The 23,227-nt window shown below is 37.5% G+C and overlaps 2 non-coding genes across 2 annotated transcripts; both read left to right on the forward strand.

Annotated features, from left to right (window-relative positions):
• Nucleotides 1-5,148: 5,148 nt before the first annotated feature.
• TRNAE-CUC (transfer RNA glutamic acid (anticodon CUC)) lies at nucleotides 5,149-5,220 on the forward strand. The gene has a single exon. It is a non-coding gene; the product is annotated as a tRNA-Glu (tRNA).
• A 17,604-nt stretch (nucleotides 5,221-22,824) lies between these two features.
• TRNAL-AAG (transfer RNA leucine (anticodon AAG)) lies at nucleotides 22,825-22,906 on the forward strand. The gene has a single exon. It is a non-coding gene; the product is annotated as a tRNA-Leu (tRNA).
• The last annotated feature ends 321 nt before the right edge of the window (nucleotides 22,907-23,227 follow it).

Raw genomic sequence — 23,227 nt, forward strand, 5'->3', positions numbered from 1 at the left:
GAAAGTTCACCTGGAAAAGTCAAAGATGCACATCAGTCTGATCGTAAAAACGTTTTCTTCTTCAATTCGAATGTTATATTGGAAGGATTTCACGCAGGCTTGATGAAAATTATGATTTAATGCTAATTTTCACGAATTTTATATGCAGTCTGTCAACATTATCATCATCATGCAGTGGCGACATCTGCGTTGAGCTTTTGCGGCAATCTTCCAATAAAATTACAGAGAGAGTTTATCGTGGTAGTAGTAGCAAGTTTTTTGTCTTTATCGTTGGTTGCTTTATGTGTTTGGATTCGCTGAATATGACCAATGCTTGATCATGGTTGGAAAACTAGTCGGTCGTCATAAATAGTGGCATTGATTTTGGTCAGAAGCCTGTAAAAAGGGGAAATGTGCTGGTTAGAAATCATGATTGAATCCTAAGAGGTTTGTTTGATCAAAATCAATAATAAAACTGAGTTTAAGTTGATCAATAATCACCAATAAAGTTTGCACTTTGACCAACTTTTGGGTAATTCTAGTTTGAAATTAGTTTTCGTAACAGCCGGAGTCGAAGCCGGTTGTTACGCCCAACTCTACCGAACACCCCCTTAACTAAGATTAACATAATGAAACACTTTTCTACACTCCTCCTCTCCCCCAATTGCGTTCCGTTTGTGTGCAAACCAGGGATGCCAAAAATACAGAATAATCTGTATTTATACAGATTTTTGAGCAGTTTTTAAAACAAAAATCTGTATATACAGATATACAGATTTTTGGATTGGGTAAATGTATATACAGATATTTTGAGATCTGTTTTCAAATATGATTTATAACCTTGCCTCGAGAGTTAGAACTTAATAAACTGGATTACCGGGGTGAAGAAATCGGGCACACACAACTGCATGCACTGAATGTAAATGCAATTACCTACGTCACAAATTGCATATACATTGGTTTTTGAATTACTTATGGCGGTAAGCACCAACTGATATAATCTTCGGTTTTAATCCCAATAACAAATGTTGGGTTGATTTGGTATAGACGATTCAATCAATTCAATCTTAAGCAAACATTTGGCAGATTTTCCAATCAGGGACGGTATTAAAAGTAAATCTGAGTTGAAGCTTACCGCTATTAATGTATTCGACGCAATACCCAACAAACAATTGAGAGCTCTTATAAAACACATGAGTTGATAAAACGTTGAATAAAAGCTTCCAGAGTTGAACAAGAATGTAGTTGTATTGCCATTTGATTAAAAGTTTTAAAAGCTGTTGGAGCACTCTTAAATGATTGTTTACGTTCGTTTTAACTACATGCTTTATAAGACCTACGATAACTTTTATAGCACCTTAGTTAAAGTGATTCACAAGAGCTATACAGAACGTGGAATAAACGCATCAAAACAAACCATTGGGAGCTCTTATAAAACACCTGAGTTGATCAAACGTTGAATAATAGCTTCCAGAGTTGTACAAGAATGTAGTTGTATTGCCTTTTTGGTTAAACGCTTCAAAAGCTGTTTGGAGCACTCTTAAATGATTGTTTACGTTCGGTTTACCTATATGCTTTATAAGACCTACGAGAACTTTTATAGCACCTTAGTTAAACCGATTGACAAGAGCTATATAGTACGTGGAATAAACGCATCAAAACAAACCATTGGGAGCTCTGATAAACCACCTGAGTTGATCAAACGTTGAATAATAGCTTCCAAAGTTGTACAAGAATGTAGTTGTATTGCCTTTTTGGTTAAACGCTTCAAAAGCTGCTTGGAGCACTCTTTAATGATTGTTTACGTTCGGTTTACCTATATGCTTTATAGCTATATAGAACATGAAATAAACGCATCAAAACAAACCATTGGGAGCTCTTATACAACACCTGAGTTGATCAAACGTTGAATAATAGCTTCCAGAGTTGTACAAGAATGTAGTTGTATTGCCTTTTTGGTTAAACGCTTCAAAAGCTGTTTGGAGCACTCTTAAATGATTGTTTACGTTCGGTTAAACTGTTTGACAGGAGCCATATAGGATGTGGAATAAACGCATCAAAACAAACCATTGGGAGCTCTTATAAAACACCTGAGTTGATCAAACGTTGAATAATAGCTTCCAGAGTTGAACAAGAATGTAGTTGTATTGCCATTTGATTAAAAGTTTTAAAAGCTGTTGGAGCACTCTTAAATGATTGTTTACGTTCGGTTTAACTACATGCTTTATAAGCCCTACGATAACTTTTATAGCACCTTAGTTAAAGTGATTCACAAGAGCTATACAGAACGTGGAATAAACGCATCAAAACAAACCATTGGGAGCTCTTATAAAACATCTGAGTTTATCAAACGTTGAATAATAGCTTCCAGAGTTGTACAAGAATGTAGTTGTATTGCCTTTTTGGTTAAACGCTTCAAAAGCTGTTTGGAGCACTCTTAAATGATTGTTTACGTTCGGTTTACCTATATGCTTTATAAGACCTACGAGAACATTGACAAGAGCTATATAGAACATGAAATAAACGCATCAGAACAAACCATTGGGAGCTCTTATAAAACACCTGAGTTGATCAAACGTTGAATAATAGCTTCCAGAGTTGTACAAGAATGTAGTTGTATTGCCATTTGGTTAAAAGCTTCAAAAGCTGCTTGGAGCACTCTTAAATGATTGTTTAGTTCGACCAACCACCAACCACAATTTTGTTGCTAAAAATAGCACAAGTGATAGGCACGTTTATATGACCATAAGGCAATGATTATTCGACTGCAAGAGAAGTCACTCAAGATGAGCTTCATATACTTCTCTCATATGATCAAAATATGTATTCAAGAATAGAGCAGATGGAAACAGAAGCGGCTGGAAATGATCAAGAGTTCGAATCTTGCTTCGAGAAACCCTCGGTGGAGTAGAGGTAAATTATATATAGGTGTTTATTAATAAATGCAAAACATTAATTTAAGACATATATATATCATATAATCAACGATAACATTTCTATATAAATTCTCTCAATTAATGATTAGAGAGATTAATTGAAAGAATATCAATCAAAGATTAAACAGATGCTTGTTACTACTTCCTCCATGATCACAGAATGTGAATTATGGCATAATTACATATTTTTTCAATGTGCATAAATAAATTTAATTAATAAAAACTGTACAAGCAATTATTTTGGCGTACCACGACTACTGTTAAAGTAATTTTAATCTGTGAATATTGTGAGTACTAACACAACGGTTATTAAGGAGTCATTAAAAAGTGCTATAAACGCTTTTCACCGCTTGCTGTATAGTGATTATTTAGGAGTCATAAAAGAGTGTAACAAACGCCTCTCAGGTTCAATCTCTAAGACATTTCGAAGCAGCTGTCAGGAAGTGTCTACAAACGTTGTATAAGAGCTTTCACCAAAACAATAAAGCTTGACTTTAAATATGTATCTATAAACGTTGTATAAAAGTTGCTTCTACTCCTATACCGCGTATACATATAATGCTGTAGTTGAACAGGTTCTCCAAACCAGTGTAAACAAGAGTTTTACAGAAGTTGTAATAAACAAATTGTAAAGTTATTATTCAGCATGCAGTTGAATAAAATCACAATGGAAGCGTTGCTTCAACAAGAAATTGATTTTGGGTAAACGTTTTACTGAATACGTTAGACAACACCGTTGTGTTGCAGTTGTATAGGTTCTCCAAACCAGTGTAAACAAGGGTTTTATAAAAGTTGTGGTGAACACATTGTGCAATTATTATTCAACATGCAGCTGAACAAAATCAAAACGAAAGCGTTTCTTCAACTGGAAATTGTTACTTGGGTACGTACTAACACGATTTGATGCAAAGCGTACTTTTATGGCCGTTACCGCACTTCCAACACTTCTTTGTTCATTTTGGAGCGAAATACGCAATATTAAAACTACAGATATTGATACAGATTTTTCTAAGAAGAAATACAGATAAGCAAAACTACAGATTTGCTTTTGGAAACCCTAGTGCAAACCCGAATAGCACGGATGGTTGACAGACTAAAATGAAAATTAGTGTGAATTCTTCGTTATAAAAACCAAAGATGAACATTGAACACCTTTTTAAAAAACATGAAATTATCTTCTAATCCCTTCAACCCATTCCGTTAAAAATAGAAAAGAGCTATTCAATATCATTCCAAACTGTTTTTGCACACCCACGTTTAACCTTAATTTTAATCGTTTCTCTGGTAAATCAAACCCACGCTTTTCAATAGTTGTGCTCTGAAAATTAAAGTTGAGCTTAAGTTGAGCCTTATGCCAACCTTCTCCAGAGTTAAAGCTATTTCAAATTCCTGCCAGTCCTGACTAAACCGAAAAATTCGTAAGTGCACTGTTCCTTTACAGCAACTGTATATAACCTGCTACAAGTCAGAATCTGATAGCAGAAAATTCCCCTGTTTATCTGCAGCAGGATCAAATTAGTGCGTAATGAGAAACAAGATATACCCACCAGGTCCCTAAGTTGGGATCTGAGTTTCTGTGCAGCTACTACACCTAGGTACCTATCATTCGTGTGTTTGCTATGGCCCCACATAGAACCAGGAAAGGGAACAAGGCAGCGCTACTGTTGCTGGAATTTATTCCCAAGAGCAAGCAATATTTTATGTAAATATTGTTTACTTACGGGAAATGTGCATGAACTATGCAGCATATAGAACATAGGACAGGGCTTACAGGACGCACCGCAAACAGCACACTGAAACTCAAAGTTGAGTGCAAGCCAGAGGTGAAAGATATGCATCCGAGCCGAACGAAGCCATGAACCGGCGCCGTGATGGTGTGATCTTCCGAAACAAACTTGATATACTGCATCGTAATATTAAATTCACGTAATTGATACTCCGTTACTGCCGTTCACCTGAGAGGAGGCGAGTGGGCGTCGATGCAGAGATGATGGCTGCCAGCAGAAATGTTGATTCCAAATAAATGCAGCTCTCAGAGCAGGAATGCTTGCTCGGTCCTCGGGGGGAGGTGGAAATCATTCACTCAAACGATATATTTCGTTGTGGGTGGATGAGCTTAGGCAATCCGTTTAGCAGTAAATTGAAGCTGATGTAGGCAGTTGGATTTAATTACGATTGCTCTTTTGATACGCTTTTTTCGGTTGAATTTAGGTGTTATTTGATGCATTCTACATCCCATATTGTCTAGTGGTTAGGATATCCGGCTCTCACCCGGAAGGCCCGGGTTCGATTCCCGGTATGGGAAGTACTTTTTTACAGTCAGCGTCGATGAACTGAATTGACTGATGTGACTCTGCGAGAAAGCGGCGAGTTTATCATATCATCACTTTTTCAGCAAATGCAATAAACATCGTCGCGATAACGTCTAACACTAATGATAACGCTAGTTAGCAACTACTAGCTACATTTTATTTACTCCCTTCTTACTGACTCTTGTTACGCCTAATTACAACATTATCTATAACGTGCTTCCCAACCCATCTTGAGACAATACAAATTTATCATCAACACCATCTTTCCTGTTTCCCTTTACCGTCTGTCATAGAAGTACGGATGAATACAGACGCTTCACCAATTCCAACTTGGGCGATGTGAAATGAATTTATCACTATCAATAATAGATATGGCGGCAAAAATGCTTTCACCTATTCGTCTGGCTTAAAAGTACATACTCATATCGGTGCTCATCAACGCCCAGCGCGGTCGGTGGGTTTGGTTTTGCCTTTTCCAACAGCAGGAGCAACTTTACCATTGCTATCAACATCGTCGTCGTCGTCGTTGATCTAGGTACCGGCACCCATAAGCAGTGTAATTATGAAAGCTCTTAATCGTGCTCGAATGAGAAGAATGTTGTAGAGAGAAGCCCTCCGACACCTCCCCGATAAGCCCCAGATTGGGTTTCTCAGTCATAAGTTGACGCGTAAAAGTTTGAAATGATTTCGCTTTGCTAATTTGAGAAGATGTTCCCGGAGGGCGAGAGGAATTTTCCCATGTAGGGATGCTCAAGGTAATAACGGGGTGTCGGATATTAATATACCGTAATGAATATACACTCATTTATCAATCATCGACAGCACCGAGTGCTCATCAGTCAATTTCAGATTGATCCGTACCTATTTTGTAGAATGTCTTACCAAATGGCAGTGTGTATGTGTATAGTAGGTTAGGTGGCTACTTCAGAAAAATGCTTGAAGATTTAAGTGTGAGCCTACATATACGTCAAGAGCTTTTTACGACTCCCCCTATCATGTGTGATGCAGCTGAACAGGCAAATACTGCGAAAGAGTTGACTTCCTCAAGCCACTGTTACTGGGCTGAATTTGTTGAACAGCAGGTCTTTCAGCAACAGTGTGCCGCAACATTATAGGTACAGTACGGTTGGATGAAAATTTATCTGTACCCGATTCTATGAATACCAAATCGAGGCATGAAACTAACATAATTGGAAACCTAAATATGGCGCGGCTTACCCGTGGTTACAGGGGTACATTGTCGAAGGATAGGATCAGGGGAGGAGCTTAGAAGTGAGGTTTCGGTGTCTCATCAAAGCGTTGGCACCAGACTACATACTAAAAAAAAACCAATTTTTCACGTGACAGTATCCATCTTTGACATTCAGGATGAGACCAAAACAAACATGTCAAGTAAAATTAAGAGGCTGAAAAGTGTATTATTCGACGAAAATTACGATCGATTGAGCTGAATTTTACGACTGTTATAGCTCAATTGTATGAGAAAATAGACGCTCGTATATGGCAGTCTCAGAGCACCTAAATTCACATTATTCGTTGTAAGTGTGTAGAGTACCTGAAGCCCTCTTCGAAATATGTACATCCCTTTAATTTTAATACTCACCGTTGAAGTTCAAAGCGTAATAAACACTTTATAATTAGTAAATCTAGCTACCTATAAGCGGCTTCAATTTCTGGAAAATAAAATCCGGAATTCCAGCATTTATACAAACTGAAAAAAACAGTACCCTCAAATCCGAAGTACGCTCCTCAATTTCACGATACACTGTAGTACCCAAGACGAACTGCGACAGAGCATGCCTCATCTGCTATGGAACAAAGCTTCATCTTCATATCTGACGCGTTCGCATGGATTGAAACATGTTCCAGATACCTACCTACAATTTCTCTGTGCCAACTGAAAACAGAGGAGCTCGCGGTGGGATGGTTCCTCGAACCCGGAGCGCAAGTGTTATATCGCCGGATGTGTAACTTTTCCAGCGCTCAAAGTCTCGCACAAACTTCTGTAAGTTAATGCAGATTGAGAGTTTGGTTATTTGTCTTGCTTTGGTGTGGCGGGTGTGAGTGTCTGGATTGCAAGTTTTTCGGAGGAATAAGCTACGCTTCCATGGTGATGTTTATTGTTTCAGAGAAGAAACAGATTAGCGATTCCAAACTAGGTTACAGTCGGCTAGGGAGTTGCCAGGCTGGGAGACAATATATGTAGTTGTCTGTTCGAAGGGTGTCGTGTTTCCACCACCTTTCCATTTTGCTACGGATCACTGAAAAGGTGGTGCTAGAATAGCAGAGCACTTTAAGGCAATAATGGCGGAAAGATGTTCACTGTGTTCTATTTTCCTATAAAATTACGCTTTCGCACTTCGTGCCTGGAGGCCTTGGGGCCAGGCAATATATCTTGTTGTTTTCGTTTCGACAGATTTATGATTTGGCCTACGGGAAATCATACAGTTAGGGAATAGACAAGTTTATGTGTTGAGTTTATGTAATAGTACAATGAATCAAAACATGGGAACCTTCATAGCTTTAAGGTGTAGTTTCAATTTGAATTGATCCCAAAAAAATATCGTAACTTTGTGTCCATCCGGCCTACACAATAACCCACGTGCACGTCTTTCAAAACTCTAAAGTCCCCTCATGTTACGCTCCATGCATTACCGTTGATGCTCCGCGAAGGCTTACTTCTTCCACGTCAGCTTCTTTCGACAAAATTCCACGTAATTCCGCATGATGGTGACATAAGACCTAGCGTTCCATCTCTTCGCCAGGTCACATGAACGCGATCTCAATTCATTCGAAAGGGGAAAAGGGAGAAAATGCAAAGCACCGAAAAGGAGGGCGACCTCGCCCCATCCACACCTCAAGTATTTTATCCCCGCAGGAAACCGTTCTTCCCTACGAACACGCAAGACAATTATAGGATCCGAAAAGTTCACGTTTCGGTTATAAAAATTTAAATAAATTTTCACTTCCACCCCCGGAACGCCACGCCAGATCGCGAGAAGAAGGAGTGGAACTCGTGTGAAAATCAAGAACATCGCGACAAATGTATATAGACACGTAGGACTACCGGCAGCAGCAATTGGGGATTGTTGGGAATGACATGGCTTTGCGGGGAAAACACTCGGTTTGAAACACAATGGCTCAAAGAACAACCACTTTGCTCTTGGTCTTGGTGACACTAGAGGAAGAGGTGCTTAAGACAGCCCGACAAGATAACGAACGACGAAAAACCGGGCGCTCGGGCAATTGACACGACAGGTATTAAACCGAATCGGGCAGGCTTTTCGTTTAGAACAAATTTCTGGCAAATTGATTTTGATCATATTTTCTGTCTTCGTTTTGTTCATATTTTCAATTCAACGTTAGGTTATGGAAGGGTTGTAAAATCAACTTAATAATCAGTAGGTTATTACAGCGATACTTGTGGACGGATGTGTAAGCTTTTGACATCGTGATTACAATAACAGTAAATTGATATCTTTTTGCACATCAATAGTTTTTTAGATTTTAAAAAAAATGCTAGAATGCACCATTTCCTAGAAAACCAAGCAATATCCGTCTCAAACCTTGCAAAAGCTTAAAGTTTTCTTATATTAAACGCATTGGCACCTATTCATCATAATTCACCTAGCTCCGGCATGTCCGTCTACACTCTAATGTAGTGTTTCTCAATCTATGGTTTGCGAGCCTCTGGTGGGTCACGGGCAACCCTCCGGTGAGACATTCAGACAACTTGTTCATGTTTTCAAAATTTCGATGTGATAATCCAAATTGATTAACAATAACAAATTAATGATTTTTTATTTGTTAGAGTTAAAACTTTCTGAATTACATATGATTAAATATTAGACCTGTTCATTTTAACAGAAATTCTCGGGATGCACCGGTTCAACCGTGATTCCTGTTCGTCATATTAATTTGAACTGCTGTGCAAATTTTCAGCAATATCGGTGATGATTTAGAGGTGCTTCAATTTAATTTTATGTTTTTTTAGGTAATTTACGGCTAATAATATTTGTATCTCGAGTGAGATTGAAACAACGAAAACTGCTGTAACAACTTTCATAGCTCTATGTGTTATCTACCAACTTTGTGACTAGAGGTTGATTATTCAAAGTGATTTTATTGACTTAGTTTCATGCTCGAAGATATCTTAAAAAGTGAAGAATTTTAAAGTATTTGTTCTACGAACACGCTATGAATTATAACAGCAGTTTTCGTTGTTTCAGTCTCGAGATACAAATATTATAAGCCGTAAATTACCTAAAAACATAAAATTTACTTGAAGCACCAATATTGCTGAAAATTTGCACAGAAGTTCAAATAACCATCAACATCATTAACAGTAATCACGGTTGCCCGGTTGGATCTACGATCTCCTTTTCGTGGTACGTTACAGGATTTTTCAGTAATCAAAGGAACACATCTTAGTCCTTGTTACTTTTTATGTCTTGTTGATAGTGATAAGTCCTCGGGTTGCCTGGACCGAGGATGATCTTGAAACAAGGAAAAAATGAGTTAGTTGTCTTCATCTATGTGATTCCTAATCTTCTATTCATTGTTCTCTAGTTTGAAGTGGTTGAGACTATGGTTCTGATGCATGGTCATTATCGGTGTCATACCTTAATTTTGTTGCTAAGGAATCCAATTTTGACTGACAAAGGGGCGCGCCTTTGGAGTGTGTTTCAACACTCCGAAGGGTATAAATAGCGGGACCTTTTATTTAGAATCGATTCCTTGCGATGAAGTCAAGAATGACAACTGTATCAAAACCGAATACTTCATCATTTCTAAATAGTGATGGAGTAATACGACATGCACTAAACTAAGGACATGGGCTATAATACAAAGATCAAATAACTGGTCGCAGTGGTGTTATGTCCCGAACAAAGGAAAAAAAATTACGGTTGGGTCGGTGCATTCCGAGAATTTTCTGTTAAAATGACCGAGTCTATTAAATATACAATAAATAAAATAATTTTTCATCAAAATTGACATTGAGCATTGACATTTTCTTAAATTAATGTAAACATTTAATCAGAATTTTATTTTCTTAAATATTTAGGAATATCAGAATCATTAATTTTTAGATTCATTGGTTATTTCAGTTTCAGTGTTTTGACGTTTTAAGGGCTGTTCGATCATTCAGTTTCAAGACCATTCAAAGGTTTGTTTTTGGCATTGTCAGGTACTATTTGAATGTTTAAGCTAGTCTGGAATGTGTAGGCCACTTTGAAATTTTTGGACAATTTTGGACGTGTTTCGGTCCATAGTTACATTTTCCTCGTTTTTTTTTTGCGATTTTAGTACGTTTAGACTACTGGACGACTGGAAATTTTAATCCAGTTTAGAAAGTGTAGGTAATTTGCACTCTTTTTGAACATTTTTATTTTGGTTGTAGAACCAATGAGAGTAGTCGTTCTCAAGATTATTACAAAAGTTGGATGGTGATTTTAGTGAATTTAAGGCCATTTTAGTGCTTTTAAGCGATAAGCGATTATTAGGTGATTTTTTGACGTTCTAAATGTTATTTCGGTATTTTCAAGATTGCGTGTTTCGGGACTGAACCATTTCAGCGTTTTGAGGTCTTTTAGGCTATTTTAGACATTTGTATGCAGCTTGTAAGGTAATTTTTAACATTTTGCTATTTTTACAATGTTAAGCCTTTTAAATTCTGTTTTTGGGTTTCAGACAATCATGAAGCTTGGTGACTTTTTTGCGCTTCAAACAAATTTTCAAAATTTGAAGCCTGGAGATTAAATCCAAGGAGGTGGCAGCCAATCTACTAATAACAAGTAGCTATAGCAAGCATAGGCGCGATATGTGATCACACTTTTATGCTGGCTACGTAAAGAAGGCGGCCCTTGATTAAATCAGATTAGTAAACTCACCAAACTTCGGATTTTCAATTCAAACATCAAATCTGTTCTGTTATAAGGTAGGTTAGCCAGTTTTTGGCCCAAGTGGTCCTTTATTTGACCCTATCTTAAATCTCAATTCTTGTAATTCTTTTCCAATTTTATTTCGATGCAAGGTTTGAACATAGATTTTCCGTATCTGTATGTATGTATGTAATGTAGCCACCATCCTTTCAAGACTTGTCTTGGATGCAGCTCCACTTAATAGCAAGATCAATTTGAGCTACCGATCTGAATTCACTATATCGCTGTATGAAGGGCCAAAAACGGAGGGGTGGACCCGTAAGCAGAGACACTTACGCGAAATCCACGGGAATTTAAGAATCTCCTTCCAACGATACGCTCCAACAAATCGAATAACACAATTCGCAATACTTATTAAGCTTCCTACTGGATGATTTGTTAAGAAGGGCGCGTCAATCGCCCTGAAACTGTTGGAGTAGAATTCACACCACCACAATCGAATCGGTAGGATAAAGAAAATGATAGTGTTTATTCCCTCCTAGACTCCGGCTGTCAATCATACCATCGTCCAGTTTCAGTTTGAATGATACCCTGATGCTCCCTCCCAACCCAGTATTTATTTATATAATGAAAATGTATGCAATGGAGAAATGAAATATATCAGAACATTAAAATATGACATAATGAAATACATTTATATGGATAATATAGTTGCTACTGCAATGAAGAAGTATTTTACATATAATAAGATGCAGCTCTACACCTCCTCAGCTCACAACAGGCGGATGCAACACTGAAATGTATAGGATAAATATATTTTGCTCGAATGATACTAACAATAATGCTAAAAATTGTGATGAATAACTAACATGACGAGAAATAACCTGCTTAATAATTATAAACATATAATATTATTTAATGTTTCTGCTTCATCAGCTTCATACTAATTTCGATGACTTGCTTGGGTAAACTGAAATAGTAAGCTAAAGGTAATAGTATATCATGCAATGTATAATTTATATAATATATGTAGTGAAATCCAAAATGTATGTATGTATGCAGGTATTTCCTTAAAACACAGAAAATATAACAAAATACCAGTGGCGTCCCGTAACCTCACTATTTACCCTTGCACCAACTTTCAAAACCAGATTTAATGCCATATTCATATTCGAATCGGTTGAAAATACACTCAATCTTCTAGTTTACTCGATATCTATCTATTGCAAGCAATATATTGATTATTATTTAGGTTTTGAGAGTTGGTGCACAGGTAGATCGAGGTTAAGGAAACGCCACTGGAAAATACAGAAAACCTCGATTTTAGTCACTCAAATTCTTTACACTCAAGCTATATATGAATATTTTAATTGCATGGTATGATTGAACTCAACTTTGCCAATTTAATGAATCCACAATTTAAGTAAAGAATTAATTAATTAATTTAGCTTTATTTAGGAGGCTTTCAGCCTTAGGCTGGTTCGCCTCCGATTTAAGTAAAGAATCAATTTGCTAAATAATCGAGGTTGTTTGAGCTACAAGAGTTATAAAAATAAGCATCAATGATTAATTCTTGAAATAGCAAAACTCTGCAAAGGTAAAACAATTTAATAACATATGGTGATATTCAATTTATTCTCTGGGTAATCAAAATTCTGAAAACCATAGATATCATATTATATTATTATAAAATAAATTTAAATAACAATGATTTGATAATTGATACACCTTCTGTAAATGAAAATTATAGTTACAATGATATAATGAGATTTTAAATATGTGAAATAAAAATAATTTACTAGTCATGCAATATATAAAATATAATGAATGTAAAACAAACAAGTACCGTAAAACAATGAATGTTTTTCAAATTTTTATATTTTTAAAACAAGTTCTGAGGATCCAAGAGTTAATTCGTTAGTAATATGTTGAACGAAAATTAAAGCATTTGCACTATTTTTTTGTTTTGTGACCTAGCTTCTGCATTTTGATTTCGGGTTACTTTGATAATGCTCGATGAATGTAGAAAAAAAATTAGTGAAACTCAAACAATTTAGTTCTTTAAATATGAAACTTTGAATGAGTATATAATCAGAAAACTTTAAAAGCAATAATAATTCAACATTGAATTTGTGATGGCTGCATCGAAAAAACATTTCATAAGTGATGGTTTGCGTACTTTTTCAAAAGCGCGAAAAACACGAAAATGGTTTTTTAATATTTTGTAAAATATGTAACACATACTATGTAAAACTATATACAATATCAACGGAAATATCCTAAGCTACAATATGGAATCAATGTTTCTTATTTGGAAAATGCACAGCGAGTAAATTTATTCTTTATATTATACTATCAAAGTTAACCACATTATCAAAGATACCTCGTTTTACGGTACTACAAAATACAAATAAGCTCGATTTTAGTTAACCTCCGTACATTTAACTGATTTATTCGATATTTTATTGGAATTGAAACAAAATCTTTATAATGCACCATGGAATCTTTAAACGCAATATGGAATGCTTTTATAAATATTGGTAAACTTTAATATTGGATCAATAGTCAGAAAATCGAGGTTATTTGGACAGTTAACAGTTTTCATGCACTTGTTATCATGCATTACAATGATGTGAACGAAGGCTGAAAAAGTGTAATGGTATTATTCTAAAAAATTTCCATCATCGAAGAGCTGAGAATCTATTTAAAGATTTAAATCAATAAATCCAGCCTAAACGGAGGACTCACGAACACAATAAGCTCCCCCATCACTCATATTCTGAATCTGATTATTAAATGAGTATTTACAAATATACAATTAAATATATCAACAAGTAATGGAATTTTCTCTCGGGGAATGGATAAATAAAATGGTTAATTCATCTGGCATATAAACGTTGAACATACATTAGAGAAAATCAATCAATGTTACGTTGCTTCTTCCAGTTGTGTTTTGATCCTGTTTTAAATATTTGTCATTGAATATATAATAATAATATAATAGGACCTGGGATTTATTAAAACTCAAACTCCACGGTGGTGCCCTTTACACAAGAATAAGCCTCTACTGCCGATGATCTTTTAAACCTGGAGACAAAAAAGCTACGAAAAAGCGCTTATGCCTTCATTAAATTCTACTCATACGCGATGTTAATAAAAAAATAATAAGATTCTCTTGAATGGGTCGCGTCGCGTCGCGTCCACTCCGGCCGCGGCCTAAGACGGGTACAGAATCCATAAAACATTCACATTTTTGAGCTACCGTGCCCCTTACTTCACGCTTGACGCTTTATCAGCGTAAAAGCTAGCAATGCTAAATACTAATTACTGTACATAAGTAATACAAATCCTTATTTTTGGTAGCACTGGTAGCAAGCTCCAATTTCCGATGCGCTGCAACTCCGTTGTCAGTATATTCTAATGCACACGTGCACGCTTATGCTATACAACTAAATCGAGATCCATCGAAGAAGTGCGAGCCAGAGAGAAACGCATTGATTGGAAAACAATGAATCCCTCCATTTCCGTGTGCTAGATAGGGAAAGACGATAAAACGTTATAAAGCGCTATGCATATGAGAATCGAATTCGATTTCAACGCTGTTCCCCTGCAAGCGAGTAGTTCGTCAGATCCAAAAACGAGCCAACGAAAGAGACGATCAGTTTCCCATTACTCGATCTCCTGTCCCTGTCATGGATTCCAAGTCATAAAAGCAAGACAAATGCCACCCGTGGATGGACCATCTCTTGCAACTCAGCACACTCAAAGGAGGGAAAGTGGAAGCCTGTGAAAATGCAATGGTATCCGAAAAACATAACTAAGGGCAGGAGGAGAAGCTATCTTTTCCAAAATTTTACGTGATACAGTTCATGGATGCCCCCTTAGTGAAAGAGAAAGATAGAAATAGGTAGATGGTAGAATGGAGAGATCTCACCAATATTGATATGCGTCTGTGTTCCGTCTTAGCCACACGGGCACGCTCGTACTCATAGTTGTGTATGTATTTGCTTAGCAAACACTGTTTTGCAAAATGGTCCTATTATGCAATTTAAACATTTGGCGACATATTTATCACTTGGTAAAGAAAACGCCCATATTTGCTATCGCACATTCAACTCAGACGCGTTCCACATTTAAACAAATCTCAAGCATAAACAATGAACCATTAAAGGCAATACTTTTTTGCATGTCACAATTAAGCTCTCTATTTCTCGTTCCACCCTCCCTCTCAAGTAGCGTCGGCCACAATCACACCTCAATTTCGTAACAGTTTTAGTTTCGTACGCGCACGTAAAAGAAACAATTACGCACGATTATCGCAATTTTCACTTTTATCTACCCCATTCACGACTCTTATGGGGTATGTATGTCGGCAGCTGTTCCTGACCATTCGGAAACTGAACATAGATTTTCCGTATCTACGCAAATAAAACTAAACAAATGTATCTCAAATTTGAGTTAGGTCCTGAGGCCAAGAACTGAAACATTATTGCCATAAAGCTGCGGTATATAATTCGTACTTGGTGCCCTCACAACCGGATCTAGTACACCGAGCGCCATTGTCGATTTTATCCGAAGCGGAAGGAGAGGTGGGTTGGCCACACCCTAAGAAGAATGGAAACGAAATCTGCACTGGATTGAAACCCAGCAGGACACCGCAGTAGATGCAGAAGTAGCCTCAACAAAGAAATCAAACAAATCGACAGGAATTTGACCAAAGCAAAAACAAGCAACCACAAGCCTTTCGCGTTCGTCCATTATACCACTGAAGGTGTGCAGGATACTTCAGTGAGTGAAAATACATGACCAGTCACAAATTCTGCAGCAAAAAAGCATTATTCGATCTTATGGTCAATATGCAAAAACGGTCGTTACTAGGCCCCCAAAGTCCAACTAACCATTACGATCGAAAGTCGTTCCATTTTTATACTTGTGATCATGACATTCTGACCTAGGGGATGTTTAGGGGTTAGATTTTGATAACCCTTTAGAGGGAATGATACTGATGAAGACTGCACGTATCTGTCATAGATACCAAAATTAATGAAGTGGAATTAAATGGAAGGTAACCTGTTTTGTTTTTTTTATTTTACATTGTTGAAGCAAACGGAAAACTAATCCTGCCATTGATCCATCCTGCAATTTGATTACTGATTTTGCATTCATAATATATAACTCAATACGGGCCTGACGAAATTGTTTAGCATCACGCTTAAAGACTTGAGTTCAAATTTAACTCCGGACAAGCATCAAATGCCAGCGGTGCCTGTTGTGTAGTGGTAAGCGTGACTGCCTCTCACTCCAAAGAGCCTGGGTTCAATCCCAGTCGGTGCCGTCGGGATTTTCTGAGCCTTAAAATCTTTGATCAGGGAAGTTAACCCGTTGGCCCCAGTCCCCCATGAGTTTTTGAGGGGTCGATAAGTAGGATCCAGGGGGTGGGAGCTGCTGCCTCCCTGTCGTTGGTAACATTGGTACGGAAACAAGATCGACGGAAAACAAATCAATTCAACAAATCTCGAATGCCCTATAAAAACGAACAAATAATAATAATTAATAATGACAGGTAAAAATAAATTCAATTTTCAACAAGTCGTTAACAGCAACACTGCTTTCATTTTGAAAACTCTTGACTGCAAGTTTTCAATATGATATCAGACTTACTTCTTGACAAACGAAATCAAAATACGTATTCATTGTGATAGAAGCATACTTTAAAGGGTGTCCCATATCAAAGTGCATCACGGAAAAATCGCTGTAGAAAATTACCTCGTTGACCGATCCTTTTCAACCTTTCAGACAATAAAATATAACCCATTAGTAAGCTTTTAGCATATTTATTTCATTCAACTTCAATACCATAACCGTACGCTCGCAACTTACGCTTAACTCCAGTCATTAGGTTCTGTACAACATCTGGCTGCAGCTTCTTCTAAACGGAAACCCACTTTTTCTTCATGTTTTCCTCAGATTTCACCTCCTTGGGATGCTTCCGTAGTGTCTGCTTCATAATAGCCCAGTATTTTTCGATGGGCCTTAGTTCCGGTGCGTTGGGGGGTTCATGTCCTTGGGTACGAAAGTGGCCCCGTTGGCTTCGTACCACTCCAGAACAACATTTGAATAGTAGCACGAAGTTAGATCCGGCCAGAAGATCGTACGGCCCTCGTGTTGCTTCAACAGAGGAAGCAGACGCTTCTGTAGACACTCCTTGAGGTAGATCTCCCCGTTTACAGTCCCGGTAGTCACAAACGGCGCACTCCGTTTGCCACATGACCAGATCGCTTGCCAAATCGTGTATTTCTTGGCAAAATTTAAAAGTTTCTGCTGCCTTACTTCCTCTTCAACATCAAACTTGAGTTGGGCGGTGGAGAACAGTAGCCCCGGAAGCTGCCGGAAGTCCGCCTTGACGTAAGTCTCATCATCCATGATGAGACAATGACGCTTCGTCAGCATCTGGGTGTACAGTTTCCGGGCCCGTGACTTTCCCACCGTATTTTGCCGTTCGTCACAGTTTGGAGCCTTCTGCTCTTTGAACGTATGCAGTCCCTCCCGGTCCTTGGCTCTCTGAATGAAAGACTTGGACAGATTCAACGTTTTGGCCACATCCCTGTCCGAAGCATTGGGATTCCGCTTAAACGCTTTCACGACACGCTTGTCATCCTGATCACTAATAGAACATCCATTCTGACCGCATTTCTCCTTGCGTTCGATGCTTAGAGTTTTGTAGTAACGTTTAATCACACGACTCACCGTTGATTGTACGATTTCGAGTTGTTTTCCGATGTCCCGATGAGAGAGATGAGGATTTTCCAGGTGCTTGTTCAAAATCAATTCGCGACGTTGCTTTTCGGGTGACGCCATTTTTTTCCAACTTTCGAAAAACTGACAGCGATAAAAATACAGTGTAAACAATACACTCTAAACTACTTGTACCCAAACTTTCAAGAGAAAATACCCAATGAGTAATTTTCTACAGCATTTTTTTTTCCGTGATTCAATTTGATGTGGGACACCCTTTACATGGCCAGTCACAAATTCTGCAGCAAAAAACCATTCTTCGATCTTATGCTCAATATGCAAAAACAGTCGTTACTAGGCCCCCAAAGTCCAACTAACCATTACGATCGACAGACGTTCAAACCCGGCAACATGAACTTATTCGAAACGAAAAGATTAGATAAATTATTTGGTCGTCAAATGAGTAACTAGTGTTGAAGTTGAAGATCAAATTGAAATTAAAATTTGCTGTTATGATGCAACTTTTTTTTTTGATTGATCTCGTTTTGCATGGATTAACTTAACACAACAAAACTAAGACCTTTTTTTTACATTGTTGAATCAAACGGAAAACTAATCCTGCCATTGACCCATCCTGCAATTTGATTACTGTTTTTGCATTCATAATATTTAACTCATCCCAGTCAGTGCCGTCGGGATTTTCTGAGGTATAAAATCTCTGAAGGGAAGTAAACCCGTTGGTCCCCAGTCCCCATGAGTTGCAGCGTCGATAGGTAGGGTCCACGATTGACTGTGATTTTGAAGATTTCCTGCAAAAAGGTGGAGAACGAAGCGAGTAGATGGGTTTATATGCAAGAGATGAAAAAAGATTTTTCGTAGTTTGATTCGCTAGTGTGAGATTTTTCGAGCATTTATTTATTTATTTATTTATTTGTCGTCAATCAGTGTAGACCGTTTTACAATTGTTGTCTTAAGTGCTATTTTTACAATTTTGTCTTTGTTTATATTTTTTATAATATGTCTTAAGAAAAAATTAAAACATTACTTCTAGTTGACGTTATGCGACGAATTAAAATATTGCTTTAATTTAGTTTTTGTCATTGTAAAGTCAATGTTATCGCAGTGCTTATTATATGTATCCATCATTTGGTTCAAGGGTCCAAATTTGGCATAATTCGTACGATGACGATTTGTAGCAAATATATTTCTGTTTCGTAAATGCCTAGATGGTGTATATAAATTTAAGGATGACAATAGTTCTATTGAATCAATTCGATGTGATACGATATCGTTTACGAAAGAAATCATAGCAAATTCACGACGTTCTTTTAATGTTTGGATATTTATGAGCATACACCGAGCTGTGTAAGATGGCAGAGGAAATACAGTCCAACCTAGAAACACTAGAATAAGAGACCAGCGGAGAAAAAACAACATGAATTTGGCAACAAGATAAACATCAAAGCAATCCTGGCATTACTTGCATTTGTAACTGCTTGCGAGTGACTTCACCAATGCACCGACGAGCGAGTTCATGAGTGATTGTTAAACGATTTTAATACTTCTCCCTAATTGAAGCAAACCATTTGTAAACATTGCAGATTGGAACCGCTTTTGACAGTTCGACTGGAATCATAACAGTGTCTCCGCTGGTCTCTTATTCCAGTGTTTCTAGTCCAACCTAACTTTCGGAGTGCATACAATAGAAACTGCTTTTGAACGGACTCTATTCTTTCTTCGTGTGTGATTGAAAAAGGTGACCAAACTATGCTGCAATATTCTAATATCGATCTTACATAAGCAATGTACAATAATGAGAGAGAGAAGGATTAGTATTTTCCATTTAATTCCACTACTTTATTTGCTTATCCTTGACAGATACGCGTATTTCGTCTACAATGTGCAGACTTCTTCAGTGTCTTGTACTAATACTCGACTGAGTCGAGTATTAGTACAAGACACTGAAGAAGTCTGCACATTGTAGACGAAATACGCGTATCTGTCAAGGATAAGCAAATAAAGTAGTGGAATTAAATGGAAAATACTAATCCTTCTCTCTCTCATTATACAGGTATTCCACTAAGACGCCCACATTCATCAGGATTCAATGTACAATGTTTTTATCGTATACGGATCGTGAAAGTTATAGCAGAAACGTTTTATGAAACCAAGCATGTTGTTAGCTCTGTTAATAATTGTGTTATAATGATCGGTGAAAGTAATCGAGATTTAGATGTGTCGCCCCCTTCGGCACGAACCCTTTTCAGAGCGGTCTAATTATCCTTTCCTCTGATGAACTAAAACAAAGCTTGATGCAACTGGTATGAAAAAATACGAAAAAAATAAAGAAAATAATAAAATGTACCTACGGCAATTTTCTAACTTCACCACAAAAAAAGAACATTGGAAAAATTAACCCGTGTAGAAAAAGGGTTGGGCGCATGCTTGGCCTGCACAGTTGTACACACCAACTGCTCATTTGTTAATAACTTTTCACTCAGTTGTTGAAATTTTTTTTTTTTTAAGTAATTGATAGATTAGGATTATAGTGTACTATAGGCATGCAAACAGTAGGTAAATCTTACCATTTGAATCAACACCAACGAATTTGTACACTCAAAGTCCGAGATGTGCAGCGAACATTTCTCACCTGATTTTTGCAAATCAAATACAGTTTAATACTAGAATTAACATCTACTTTTTTTACGTATCTATAACAAGCTCAAACTATATTCTATCAACTGCTTTAAAAAGAACTATGTTTCGTCAACTCTGTGAAAAGTGATTAGCAAATGAGCAGTTCGTGACCAAAACTGTGTATGCCAAGCATGGTTGGGCGTACTCCGTTATTAGCTAGAATCAAGGTATACTGTTGAACTTTGTTTTGCATAGTGGCATAATTTCTGCTGAGAGAAGGATTTTCTCAAACTTTTAGGATGAAGAAGTTCATTGGAAAAGACTACCACTGAACCGGGTTTGAACTAAACCAGGGTGGCCACTGATTTTATGAAATTAACTTCATCGTTTTTTCCCTGGTACCAAACATATTTTTCCGGTTTCATATAAACAGTTAAAAATGGTATACAAGGAATTCCGGCATGATTGATTTCAGAAATTGATATCCCTGAAAATAAGTTGATTATTTAAATGCAGAAAATAGTCAAAACCTCCTTATTGAGAAACAAAACTCAGATTTATTTAATTTTCTTGGGTCTTTTAATTACCATAAACGGGTTCCCCTTCAATTTTAGAGCTCTGGAACTATTTAAACAAATGCGATTACATTGGCAAAAAAACCTAGTCTTCGCGTGCCTTGGCGTTACTTTTTATGGAGCAAGCTGTTAGTCATGTGAGATAAAAAGCTATGGAAACGAAAATATATCATTCTGCTCAGAAAATGGAGCTCTTTTAGACGATGTATGAAAACCGATACATTTTAAAAAATGTACGAACCATATTAACATATTTTTTTGAAGTGTGAAAAATGAAAAGTTTCAAATTGTTTGTTTGAGATTTATCTAAGTTCCATGTAAACTACACTAGTCGACAAAACTGAAACTTTGTGTGCGCCCTTCGATCACATGCAATGAATTTAATAAATTTAGCCTCACTGAATCCAAATATCTACAAGGTGCATGCAACGTCTATTTTATAAAATCCAAGCCTAGCTTTCAAAGGACATACAACTTGGCAGACTAAGTATAGCAGGCCGTCCTTCGATGAACTTTTATTGTAATTCGAAATTCAAGCTGTTGTTACTAAAGTGAAAAACAAATAGGTTCTTTTCTGAGCAAATATGATTCACTTACCACCAAATGTTTAAACTTTCCTTCCTGTAACCCACTCAAGGACAACTTGGGTGGATCATAGGGTGGGTCGCGATTCCTTAGATTGAGAAACGCTGCTCTACACCGAAGGAAATGGAGAAAATTCCAAACCCGAATATATTTTTAACCGGTCCGGAACTCCTCCAATGCTGTAACAAATAAAAGGTGCTATTCAATCTCTCCGCAACAAAGTACCCATCGACAAATAGCTTGTTCATCGAACCTGCGTGAAATCGATTCCCCATAACGTGGCCATAAATATGGCTTATAAATTCAATTTCCTTCCCTCCAAGTTATTAAATTTTCCCCCAGCTTAGTCTAGCAGCCGGGCCTGGAGTCTACTGCCACCTTTTGTTGGTGGTGATGATCCATGGCGAGGGTGACCGTTAAGAGCATAGCATATTTTTTTTTACTGTTCATTTTGAGTCCATATTCCTACAGGGCTACGACAAAGCCAGGTGTGCCGCATCACTCACCTGCCTGGCGACCCGGTCGTTGAAAGTTTTAAAACCGCGCCATATCCCCCTAAAAATGAAAAAAAAAATTAAAAAAACACACCAGAACGGAAGTGATGAAAGAGGCCGGAATTAACGTGGTTAGTCCTAATTAAATTGAAAACTGTATATAGGCCACGGACCTTCCGAATGCGAAAAATAAGCAAGACTAAGTTTTCCAGGCCGGGAATCGGAGGGAACTTTTAATTTTCCTGCCCTGTCGTGTCGTAGTTAAGCATCTTTTCTTCTATGACGACGACAGTGCGGTGGTGTGCGGTGTGTGACCGTCTGCTGCCTGCCTCCCTGTACACGGTTGATGATTTAGGTCAATGAATTTATAAATAAAGTCTAGTTTGTGGAAGGCCCGCTCGGTGTGATCGTTGAACGTATAGAAAAGATGTCACCGGTGTGTCACATGTATGTATTGTACTTACACAGCACTTCTACGAGTATGTGAAACGTTTGTGCTAAGCATGCTGGGTGACCTGAGGGAAGCGTGTTTCTATAGTTGTTTTTTTGTACATATGCTACGGAATGGAAAATTCAATCAAGATACGTTCTGTTTACAGGGTGGAGGAAGCAGGAGGAAGAGCTTCAAATTAACGATTATTGTTTTTGCATTAGTACAAGAGAAATGTATGTCCCTTAACACACATCAAGGTAGCGTGGCCGAGCGGTCTAAGGCGCTGGTTTAAGGCACCAGTCTCCTCGGAGGCGTGGGTTCGAATCCCACCGCTGCCAAGAAATATTTTACAGTTTCTTGTTCTCAACGCACTGGTTCTCATGCATAATAATTATAATCGCTGTTATGTTTTTTTTTATGCAGACCTAAAATTTTGTTAGTTCGTTGTTTTTATGGGTGGTTCCCCTTTTTGGTGGTTTGGTTTTAATCGTTTTACATTTCGCTGTACTGTTGAATGGGTGCGATATGCTACGCAGGTGTGGAAGCTGCCTTCCTGCACATTCGATTGTCGTCAATGGATGGCAATCGATGTCCGTCGGTGATTGGCACTAGATTGCGGAACAGAGACCAACGTTAAATAAAGGAAAGAAGAAGACATT

Source organism: Ochlerotatus camptorhynchus, unplaced genomic scaffold (assembly GCF_037179485.1).
Source record: "Ochlerotatus camptorhynchus isolate MF236.1 unplaced genomic scaffold, CSIRO-AGI_Acam_v1.1 ptg000040l, whole genome shotgun sequence".
Classification (NCBI taxonomy): Eukaryota; Metazoa; Arthropoda; class Insecta; order Diptera; family Culicidae; genus Ochlerotatus; species Ochlerotatus camptorhynchus.